This window comes from Canis lupus, chromosome 27 (genome assembly GCF_003254725.2).
Source record: "Canis lupus dingo isolate Sandy chromosome 27, ASM325472v2, whole genome shotgun sequence".
NCBI lineage: Eukaryota > Metazoa > Chordata > Mammalia > Carnivora > Canidae > Canis > Canis lupus.
Genome location: NC_064269.1, coordinates 25,973,581 through 25,984,895, shown reverse-complemented (window position 1 = coordinate 25,984,895; position 11,315 = coordinate 25,973,581). Strand labels below are relative to the sequence as shown.

At 43.1% G+C, this 11,315-nt stretch overlaps 1 protein-coding gene across 1 annotated transcript in view; it reads left to right on the top strand.

Annotated features, from left to right (window-relative positions):
- Positions 1 to 2,759: 2,759 nt before the first annotated feature.
- Positions 2,760 to 11,315, top strand: part of LOC112665613 (cationic amino acid transporter 3-like) — a 28,492-nt gene continuing 19,936 nt past the window's right edge. Inside the window, exon 1 of the mRNA XM_035707559.2 lies at positions 2,760 to 2,900. The gene's annotated coding sequence lies outside the window, so the exon portion shown is untranslated. The remainder of the gene's footprint in view (positions 2,901 to 11,315) is intronic.

Here is an 11,315-nt window from a genome sequence, read left to right as displayed (position 1 = left end):
AGGAAGTGCATGACCTTAGGGGGAGGGAGTGTGTGTGTGTGTCTGTGTGTGTTGGGGAATGTGTGTGAGGGAAGCAGAGGGATGGAGGAGGAGGGTCTGCTGGATGAGAGGCCACCATGTAACATGTGCCAGGGTTGTAGCTGCACAGTGACCCTGGGCTGGGCGGGAGGACACTTGGAGCGATGCTGACTTCCTAGCCTTGATGTGCTCCCTGGACTGTGAGGATGATGAACCTGGACCCGACAGGCTGGGGGCCCATGTCTTGAGGATGCAATGGCTATTGCCTGGAAGGGTAGAGAAGGGTCCCCTAGGGATTAGGATACAGAAAGAGTGAGAGGGTGACTGTGGTGCGGTGAGGAGAGTCATGGGAAGCCTGAAGGCTCTGAGACCTTTCTTCAGGCTCTCCCCTTCGCTCATGCCTCCCATGGATGACATTCTGTGTTTGAAGCTCAAAGACCCTCCATAAATGATGAGTTTCAGCCTCTCCTGTGCAGAGGGTAAGGTATTCCTGCCCCACTTCCCAGCTGAGTCCTCAACCTACGAAGCTCTTCTGAGTAGGACATCCTGAGAAAGGCCCCACGAGGTGGATCTTTGGCCCTCTGGGGAGTCCCTTGTCCCTTCCACACCTGGGCCCAAGCCTGGCTGCCTCCCAGGGCAGAGCCTGCAGTGGGGCCCCACAATGTAGTCATATGAAAGTAGTCCTGTGATTTGGGGCTCTTACCTACCGGTTGTGTCATCATTCCTCAGAATCTTCGCTATGACCTGAGGAGGAATAAACCACATACCTCCTGGAGCTAAGGTTTAGAGAAGAATTAACTTCCTAAAGTTCAAAGAGACTATGTTTTGTTGCCTGACGTGGGACATGTCATCTGGATCCATCTCACAGGAAAAAATAGAGTTAAGAGAGGCTTTTCTTTTCATGTTTGGGTTGTGTGTATGCATGTATGAATGTGTTTCACTGGTTAAAGCATGTGCCAATCCTAGCTCTAATGAAATCCTTTCTAAAGTATTCTAAATTTGTTTTGTAGAAATTAAATCCATCTCATTACTGGAGGCTCTTTATAAAGAGGAGATTCCTTTTTTTAAATTTATTTTTTATTGGTGTTCACTTCCCAACATATAGCATAATACCCAGTGCTCATCCCATCAAGTGCCCCCCTCAGTGCCTGTCACCCAGTCACCCCCACCCCCCGCCCACCTCCCTTTCTATCACCTCTTGTTCATTTCCCAGAGTTAGGAGTCTCTCATGTTCTGTCTCCCTTTCTGATATTTCCCACTCATTTTTTCTCTATAAAGAGGAGATTCTGATTCAGTGCTTTTCATGAAAGATGTAATGTACATGGGTAGGAGGAGGGTAAAGGGTAGAATGGGAGTAGAAAATAATTTTGAGAAGAGAATCCAGCTCCTGGCTTTAATTACTCGGAAGCCAAAGCCATTCTGAACTTTATTAAACTTCTAAGTGTCCATGGAATTAGAACAAACAAGGCGGGTTTTGCACCCTGTTCTCCTCTGCAGGACTTTTCTGGAACCAGATAGACTTCTCTGGGTCCCTCTGCACCCTCCCTCCTGCTGCTAAAGGGACTCCCTGTGTTCCAGCTGTAACCACACATCTGGTTCTGGGACCTTCATATGTGGCTGACAGAGCAGAGGACGGGGAGAGCAATTCTCCCTTAGGTTGCTTGAGTCAATGTTCTCATGGTCTCCCCTGGCCCTGAGAGGAGCGGGGAGAGCTGGTCTCTGCAGAGCCCTGAGAAAGCCCCGAGGTAGAAGGCTGGGGCCAGCTTGCCATGCTGTCTTAGGTCTTCCCACATGTGGCTGGTTGCTTCATCCCTGGTCCCTTATAACCTAATTTCAAGCATGTACACTGGCCTCCAGGTCTCTATTCTCTGCCTCAGTTTCTACTTTTGTGGGTTTCATATGTGTATTTGTGGGAACCCTACAGTGAGGAGCTTCTTGAAGGCATGGATCTGACTGCTCGGTAGGTGTCTACACTGCTGACCCCAAAATAATGGACAGTCACTAGTACATTATTTTGCTCCCACTGTGCATGTTGCGTCTTCATCTCTCAATGCAGACACAGTCTCAGGCCTTCCCTCTCTTCCTTCTCCACCATGGGATCCCTAACCAGGCTGTCCCAGAACCTTCACCAGAGCTGGTCAGTCTCCCCTGCTTACCTGCTTCAGTTTCTCTTTCTCTTTGGCTCCCACACCCCAGCACTGGGTGTGCCAGGCTGCATGCACTCAGATATTGGGGCTGAGCTCAGGTCTCCTTTGATGGCAGCATCGTGGTGGGGAGGGCAGGGGAAGCCGTGTCCATATCCATGTAGGGCCTCTGGGACCCCCAGGTGGGTACAGGAGGGAGGCTGGGGCAGCCCTGGCAGCAGCCTGGCCCTGTCAGTTCTCTGGCCTCCATACTCTACCAGCTGGGCTCCACCAGGCTCCGCACATTCTCCTTCTGCCAGCCAGGACCTCCTCCATACCCAGGACCCTGGAGAGCTTGTTTACTTCTAAATTCATATCTTGGTGCCAAGAAAGGCTCCAGCAGTCTCATTTAAGTCCTCAGTCCACCTCCTCACCCATGCAGGGCCCCACTGGTCTTCCATTGCCCACCTCTAGCTTTCTTCCTGGATTCCAGCTCACTTACCTCATTCACCCTTTCTCACGCTTCCCATGTACCTGTCTCCCATTGGCCCCAACTCTCTGAGATGCAGCCTTGTTAGGGCCCCGCCTCCCATGGCCCAGCCTTCAGAAGGGCTCTGCCCCTGGGGAACCTTACTCTCTGAAGGTCCCACCAAGCTTCACTCCAAGAGCTGACTGCTTGGCCAAACTCCTTTCCTCTCTTTGGTTTCGGCTTGCGTTTTCTTCTCAGGTCTTCCTGCTTGAGGAAGAGAAAGCCCCTGGGTAAGTGATTTCTCCCTTTTATATATTTGGCAGGAAAACTGAGACAGAGCCAGAGAAGAAGAAGGATGGGCTTGGAGCGCTACTGGCTATAGAATCCCTGTGGATTTGAGCAGAGAGTATTTCATGGAATCAGAGCTAGGCTTTGGATTGGGGGTTGTAGATCAGAGGCCTTGTAAGTTTGGGAAGGGCAGGTAGGTTGCTAGGGTCAGAGAGACTTGGAGGCCTACACCCTGTTTTCTCCAGACTAGAAAGGTTTTCCACTCTGCTGAGGAGCATCTGAGTTAGGGGAGGTTATTCCTTGTCGCTTCACCTCCAGGGTCCTCCCACCTTTTTGCCTTGCCCTTCTTCCTGGCTTTTCCTTTCTGACCTGGTGCACAGCTTGCTTTCCTCGTCTTTGTCTCTCCTGCAGGGCCACCACAGAGAATGTTTAGACATGTTCTTTGAATGAGTGAAGATTCTTCCACCTGGCTGTGCTGCCTCCTTCATATTTTGCCTCACTTTCCCACTGGAGACTCTGGAAGTCTCTGTATGACATCTTCTTAGGGAGGACATTGGTGTGGACTCTGCATAATAGCAGGCCCAGTTTGATAAGATGGTCCCCCATCACCAGGGAGGATTTGAGGGGCTTTTTCCTTCAGGCTCAAGGAGCTAGATATCTACTTTTACAGCTGCTGGAAGTATCTCCCTGTCTTTCTTATCTAATATAAAAAAGTTGTGGTGGGGACTGATTATAGGTAAGTTCAGGCTATAGGAGGAAAGATTACCAAGCTCCCTTGGGGTTGGCTGCTTATTGATCTTGGAAACACTGGGTCTGCAATAGGCAGTTTGCTGTTATCACAAAACATATTTGCAACTTTTAATTTTTTTATGAATTTATTTTTTATTGGTGTTCAATTTGCCAACATATAGAATAACACCCAGTGCTTTAATTTCAAAGTCCCTGGAGTCTTAGACTGTTCTTTCCTCTCTCCCTTCCGCACCACCATATACACTCTGGACAATATCTCAACACACCAGACAACACTTCTCCATGCATGTTTTATTGATTATTTGTGGCAAATGTTAATTTCTGGGTTGTCTCTCTCTTGCTCTCTAGCAGTTCTTGGACAATTTCTCTCCATTATCAGTTGATAAATTTTATGTGCTTCCAGAAGACAGATGCATTTTAACCTTAATTTAAGCAAAATCATGTGGAAAGGCCAATTTATCACACTAAGTATATTCCAGATTGATAAATATGGTTTTCATATTATATTCTTTTGATTTATTCTTGTCCTTTTCTTCCCTATTATCATCGCAGATACCAAAAATGCAGAATGTGGATCAGAAGATACAGGGAGGCAGGATGAAGGATGTCTCTTAAAATGTGGTGGCAGTAGATCTTGGTTTTAGATTATGTTGCCTGAGCAGGATTCAGGCAATGGGTCTTGGCAGAGAAACCATATTGATTTATATTTGAATAATAACTCAGGTCTTTGAGGCATAATACAATATTCATATGACTCAGATGATCTGGTGTTTTACTTACGACAAAACAAAATAAAACAAAACAATTAACTTTCCAAAGGAGAGGGTGGTGGTGTGGAGCATCTACCTAGAGGTATGAAAGGAAGTAAGCACAGTCTGTTTAGAGAGGACAGAGAGACAGAGACAGCCAAGTCCTTACACAAGAGGACAGAAGAATACATTTAAAGATATGAAGGAAGATAACCAGAGAGATAATCAGCCTTTCTTAAGCCATGGTGTGTGAAGTATATATGAAGTGTATATAGTGGAAGGAGGTCCATGGAAGAAGGAGCTCTGGACTGTGACCACTCACAACTGTTAGTCTAAATATGGAGACAGAATATAGTGTTGGATGGGACCTCTGGATGGATTTCTAGATTCTGTGCTTACAAGGAATGGAAAGATTTTGTGGAAAAAACAAAGGTGTTTAGTAAGGCTTCTTGGAAAAAATGATGTGGCTAGATCCTCATTGTAGACTATGTCCAGCCTATATTACATTTGTTATTGGGAAAATAAGGTGGAGAGTCAGATGGATTTTCTTCTACCGCTTTCTTCTAAGGATTTTTATTAGATGTTCTGTGTTGACAGGATTCGGGGTTAAGAAAAGGGAATAGAAAATCATAGGGGGAAGTAAAGAAACTGATTTTTCCTGTTGACATCAGTGTATCCCATCACTTTCTAATCCCCTAATTGCACATCCTTTCTGACTTTTCCCATCTCTCTTTATGATACTTGTTTGGAAAATCGAATTCTGTTATTCCCGGCAGCCCGTCTAGTCTCTGAATTCCCCTACAATAGAAGCACATGTTATTCTGATTTGTCAAGTTGATTATAATTATCCTGCTTTGGTGTGATGAAAATGTTAAGAATTTCCAAAACTTGTTTCTCACTGAAACTAAATCAGTAGATGTGCCAAATTATGAGTGAGGAAAATCACACTTAAGTCTATTTTTTTTTGCAGTTATCCCAGAGGGACTAAGAAAAGGTATCATGTTCACAACCATCCCAGAGTAATCCTAGATAATATGGAGTCTATACAGCCTCTAGAGAACTCTATCTTCTCGTTTACCCCAGGTAATAGTGCAATGATACTAGTGTAGTGTGTGCATGTAGCAGGGACTCCATAGATTTTGTGGGACAGAAGAAAAAAAATATTTGGTCTACACCTGCATAGATTTTAGGCTATACTTGGGTGGATGGATTTGGTCTACATACAGTTGGTCTGGTGTTTGTTAGTCTACATCAGGATGAGTTTTTCATGACTTGGAATTTAGCGTCCACCAGATTCAGAGGCTAAATGTTTTGGTCTACATCTGCATAGATTTGGGGCTATATTTGGGTGGATGGATTTGGTCTACATACAGTTGACCTGGAGTTTGTTAGTCTGTGTTCGGATGAGTTTTTCCTGACTTGGAATTTAGCCTCTGCCAGATTCAGATGGGTTTGAGAGTTGTAGTGCTTGGGCTGAAGGTAAGTAGGTGAGTTAGAAGGTGGCTGTGTTTTCTCTTAGTTTAATAAGCATAGCATGAAGCAGGTTCTTCTTTCAGGAAGGGAGACAAAGGCTTCTTCCAAGTAAAATGTAAACAGAATATAGTAGAAAGTAAGATCATGGCTGGGGAAGATGCTTGGTTTGTGATCTATTTTCTAAGGTTGTTCTCAGAAGACTCCTGGAAGATAAGTAGGGATATTTATTTTCTTTAGCATGAGCTGAATTTGGTTACTTCAGCTTTCTTTCTAATCTTTCCACCCTCCCTTCTATTTCCCAGGGGAGAGGTTACACTTTTTTTTTTTTTTTTACTGCTGTAGTGGTGTCTGTCTCTCTCTTTTCCTTTTTTGCAGATACCAAGACTGAGATGCAGATGCAGATGATGATGATGATGGTGATATAATATCTTGATCTATATTAACATCCACAGCAAATATTTAGCTGGATCTGTCTAATTGGGAAAACTGAACTTATTGTTTGAAGCTGTGAGGGAGTTTGTTTTGTGTTCTTGGTGGGAGGCATGGAAGGAAGGCCTAAAAGAGGCTCTATTTATCAGATCAGACACAGCCCACACTGAAGATGTAGCTTCAACTGATGTTTTCCTGGGAAACATCATACACAATGTCAAGATGGGGTCATTCCCTCCTCTTCTATGCAGTCTTCTCTGGCTGACCCACAGTGCACAGAAGATACTACTAGTCTTGCAGGCAATGAAAAATGAGGATCTTACTGCTCTTACCTTCCTTCAACTAGAAAGTTATTTGGGATCTTGACATACCCTATTCTACACACCATTCAACCAATTGAACTACTGTCCCACTCCTCCATTCTGCAGGCTAGCCTTACATGTAGTTATTGCAGTTTGAGTCTCCTGTCATGTTGCCCGATGTTAAAATATTAAGGGACTTATTTTCCAAATATAGTAAAGCAGTGCAAGTAATAAAACTCTGTGTTGTCTGTTCAATTGTCGTACATCAAGAGGACACTGGAGCAAATCATAAGTGTCACAGATAATGCACTTTGTCTCAGCCAACATGAGTTATGTCTTTTGTATTTTCACTTTGTTGTGGTGAAAGAAACTTGGCCCTCAGTTCTGTGTCAGATCTCTGACATCACCAAACTGGGCTGTAGACCCTGGGATTCTTCCTTTACTATGAAAAGTTCTTTGTACCTCAAGTTTCAGTTTGGGAAGGAAGGGCAAGCTAAACACATCAATAGGCAGAATTCTGATCTTATGCTCCACCTACTGCTCCTATCCTTTTCCCTAACTGGATGCCGTCCCAGTACAAAGTTCTAGGACAGTGACTTATACCACTGGACATTGAAGAGAGGAGAGCAGAAGAAGGAAAGCATACTGGGAGATCAGCTGTCTTAGCCATATCTATGTCCGGAGAAGCTTCTGGAAGAAGGGTCATGTTGAACAGATTTGGAAAGAGCTTGTTCCACGCAGAGTAGGACAACCTATTTGAGGCCTGATGTTAATGCCAGCAAGATGTGCATGTGTGGGGAAAGATTTTGTCTGTTTAAGCAGACAGCTACAAAAGGTTAATAATAGGAGTAAGTGGTAGAAAAAAAACAATGAAAAGAAAGACTTAGAAGTACAATCATAGAAGTTTGGACTTAATAGAGAAAAGGAAACTGCAGGTCTGGTTGGTAGTGTGTGTTTCTGTGCATGTGTGTGTATATGTGTGTGTGTGTGTCTTTTCAAGACTTGAGGAAAGTGTCATTTTCCAGAAGGATGATAGAGAGCACTCATATGTCAGCTATCTGATGCAATGAAGTAGTAAGGAAGAATGTGATTTAGGCCTTATTCTACTACAATGGCAGTAATTCTGATGACTACTGAGTGAATCTTGGTGAGAGCTGAGAAAATCTCCTTCTTTAGAATAACCAATTCCATGGACCAAGATGGTGGACCAGGGAGTGTGTTAGGAGGCTGGCCCTGGATTTGCAGTTTTGCAAACCATGGAAACCTACTAGATAGAAGTCTAGAGTAGACAAGATGCTAAGTGTCTAAGTGACTTCATGTCAGCTAAATTGAATTAAGGACTAGGCTGGTGATTCCCAATTATCTGAAACCAATAATTTAAGTTGGAATTTCTTAGATTTGTTCCAAATTTTTATGTGATTTCCCTGAATAAAATCAGGATCTTTAGAGGCTGCTTTGTTGATCCTGTTGTTTCTAGATATATTTGGTGTTTCTTCCTTCTGAAACTAAAATAGAAAGTCAATCCTTTCTCTTCTCTGTTGATCTTCCTGTACCAATAGCATGTTAAGAATACCCATTTTTCCTTATCTTTAGTCCATATTCATTAATAACTTTTTTTTTTTAATTTTTATTTATTTATGATAGTCGCACAGAGAGAGAGAGAGAGAGGCAGAGACACAGGCAGAGGGAGAAGCAGGCTCCATGCACTGGGAGCCCGACGTGGGATTTGATCCCGGGTCTCCAGGATCGCGCCCTGGGCCAAAGGTAGGCGCCAAACCGCTGCGCCACCCAGGGATCCCAATAACTTTAAAAAATACTGAGGATATCCAAAATAGGTTAAGAGTTCTGTGCTTATGCCTGAGGCCCATTGACCTTTGTGCTTATTTCCATGATTGATCAATAAATGCTAATTGTGAGTTTAGAGCTGGTCACAGACATGGGTCACAATGGGTAACACTAATGCTCATTTTATATTCTACTTTGTCAGATCGTTGGCTGTCTGCAAAAAAGTAAGTCAGAATGATCAATCTGAGATAGCTGAAGTCCTTTTACCAGCATCAACCTGCTGTTTTATCTCTGGAATGGGGTTAATCATTTTTTGCAGTGACTGGGAAACTGACACTTTTCTGGTACTGGTTCTTTGGGTTAAAGGTAAAGAAGAGATTTCCATTCTCTGGCAAACATTCCCTGCCTGCTCCTGATTGGCAGCCAAGTTTATGGAGTAAACGGCCAAGTGAATTAGAAAATTCAAAAAGATGATTTGTTAACCCATCCTGGCACCATTTTACTCTCTTTTGTCACTTTCGGGGCTGTCTTTTATGAAAGAAATTTCCAACAGGTGTGTGCTGGCATCATCTGGAAGCCCTGGGTGATGGCTGAGGTTTGGCAAAGCCAAACCTGGAGGTATTTAGGTTGTCAGGGAGATTACAACCATCTTCCTGCCATTGGGCTCCCATTTTAGTTAATGTCTGCTCTCTATCTCCGTCTTTCTTTACACAATGAGAATCAAGGTTACATTTTCTTCTCTAGCACTCCATAACTGCCCTAAAGATGGTTCTTTTTCTTCTTAAGAATGAGGTAGCAACTAGAAAAGACTTGGAGTAGAATATTGAAAGAACAGGAGTGAACGAAGTCTTATATTCAGCATCTAGAACTCTGTTATTCAATATTTTCAGAAAACTCAAGCCAAAGAAGGGAATGCCATTCCTGATATTGATAGTTTTGAAAGCACTGATCAATTGTTTTTTAGTAAGTCAACTTTGTGTAGAAAGTTTTTTTTTATAGATTGACTGCTTTAATCATTATATTCAGTTTACACATTTAAGCCAGGAATATGATATAAAAACATTGTTAAGACAATGAGTACCATGTAATCAGGGAATAGGCTTCTCTTCCCATTGTGTTTGTAGCATCAAGCACTAGCATTCATAAGGTACTTAATACTTATTGAATGAATGAGGGAATGAATGACCTAAGACTTTCACTGGTCTATTACTTTTCTACTTGAGGCAAAGAGGAGCTGCATTCTCCTATATCTTAGTACCCTTTTTAGTATCTGTGTCTGAAACTCAAATGTAGTCAGGACCCCTGTAAAGAGCCTAAGAAGGGAAATGCGATGAGGACGATGTGAGGTAAGCTCTGGAATCTCTACATCCTGGAGGTGTTTGGTCATCATACTATGTTGAGAGTGGAGGATGAATAAGGTGGTCCTCAGCTGGAAAGAAATGTAGCACACACACCTCAGAGTACATGGCCTACTGCCTTGCTGAGAGATATTAGTTATTAGGTTTCCAAATTTTCCCATACTTCCTTCCCCTAACTGGCATTTGAATCCTAAGAATTCCATGGTGAAAATTGATTTCTGCCTCTCCTCTTTTCCCAGTGGGGACAGCCCCATGCTTCTCTCCTTCTATACCCTCCATCTCTCCCCCATCTCTACACACAAGTGTGTATTTTCAATCATTTATAAATGGTGTTTGGGTGGCCATTCTCTCCAGACTATTTGTTGCTTAGAAAGTCTACAATTTCTTGGACTTCTCATTTGGATGTAGAAGCTTTGATTCCTGTTGCTTAGGGGAAGTGAGGTTATAAGAGCTATTCTTTGCTTCTCGTGGATGTATTTTCAGTTTCTCTCTGGGGGCCCTTTTCCCCTCCAGCTCTGAGCATCTATGACATTTCTGACAGTCCTTCCTGAGGCATCTGGGGCTGTGACTGGATTTATCTATTTAATTCTAGAAGGCTTCTGAGTGCCTGAGGCATCTGGTTCCTGCCCCTTTTGTGAGAGTCCACCTAACCCTGTCATCACAGACCTTAATTTCACCAGGTTTCAGGAAAAGTGCCCTTTGTCATTATGTCAGCTTTTGATTATACAATACTGGTGGGAATAACCTAAAATAGTGAATGATGCTAAAATGACTTTTGTTTTATTTTTAAATAAAATTTAAAATTTAAAATTTTTTTAAGTCCTGCCTGGAGATAATCCAGAAAACGAACAGCTTCAATGAGAGCAATCATCATCTTTCTGTCCCATGGGTGGCTGTATGGCATCTCTTCTTTGACATCTAGAGAGGGAGGCAGATGGAAGCACACAGCTTGTTCAGCTCTCAGTGTGTTGTCAGGAGCACCAGACATCTACTGAGAGCTCTGCAGAACCTGTCTCTATGCCTTATTTTCAGACTCTGGAGGAGGACTTTACCAAGTTTGAGAACCCAATAATTAGTTCACAGAACAAAAAATTAGTAGGCAGCTTGTGAAACTATCAGTTTTTCTAGGGGTTTCATCACACCCAGAGTAACAGCCAAAGTTCTCACAGTCTTTCAGACCCTACATGAAGGATCTGGTTTCCTGATTTCTCTCTGAGCTTATCCCCTACTGCTGCCCCCTCACTCACTAATGTCCTGGCCCCATGGGATTCCTTGTTATTCTTCAAAAATATCCAAGTGTCACTTCACACCCATTGGGATGGCTGCTATTGATAAAACAAAGGATAACAAATATGAGTGAGGATGTTAAGAAAGTGGGATGCTTGTGCATTGCTGGATGGGAATGTAAAATGGGGCAGCTGCTGTGGAAAACAGAAGGGTGATTTCTCAAAAAATTACATATACAATTAGCATATGATCCAGTAATCCCATCTCTAGGTATATATCCCAAGGAATTGAAAGTAGGGACTGAAAAAGATGTTGCTATACTCATATTTAAGACGGCATTATTC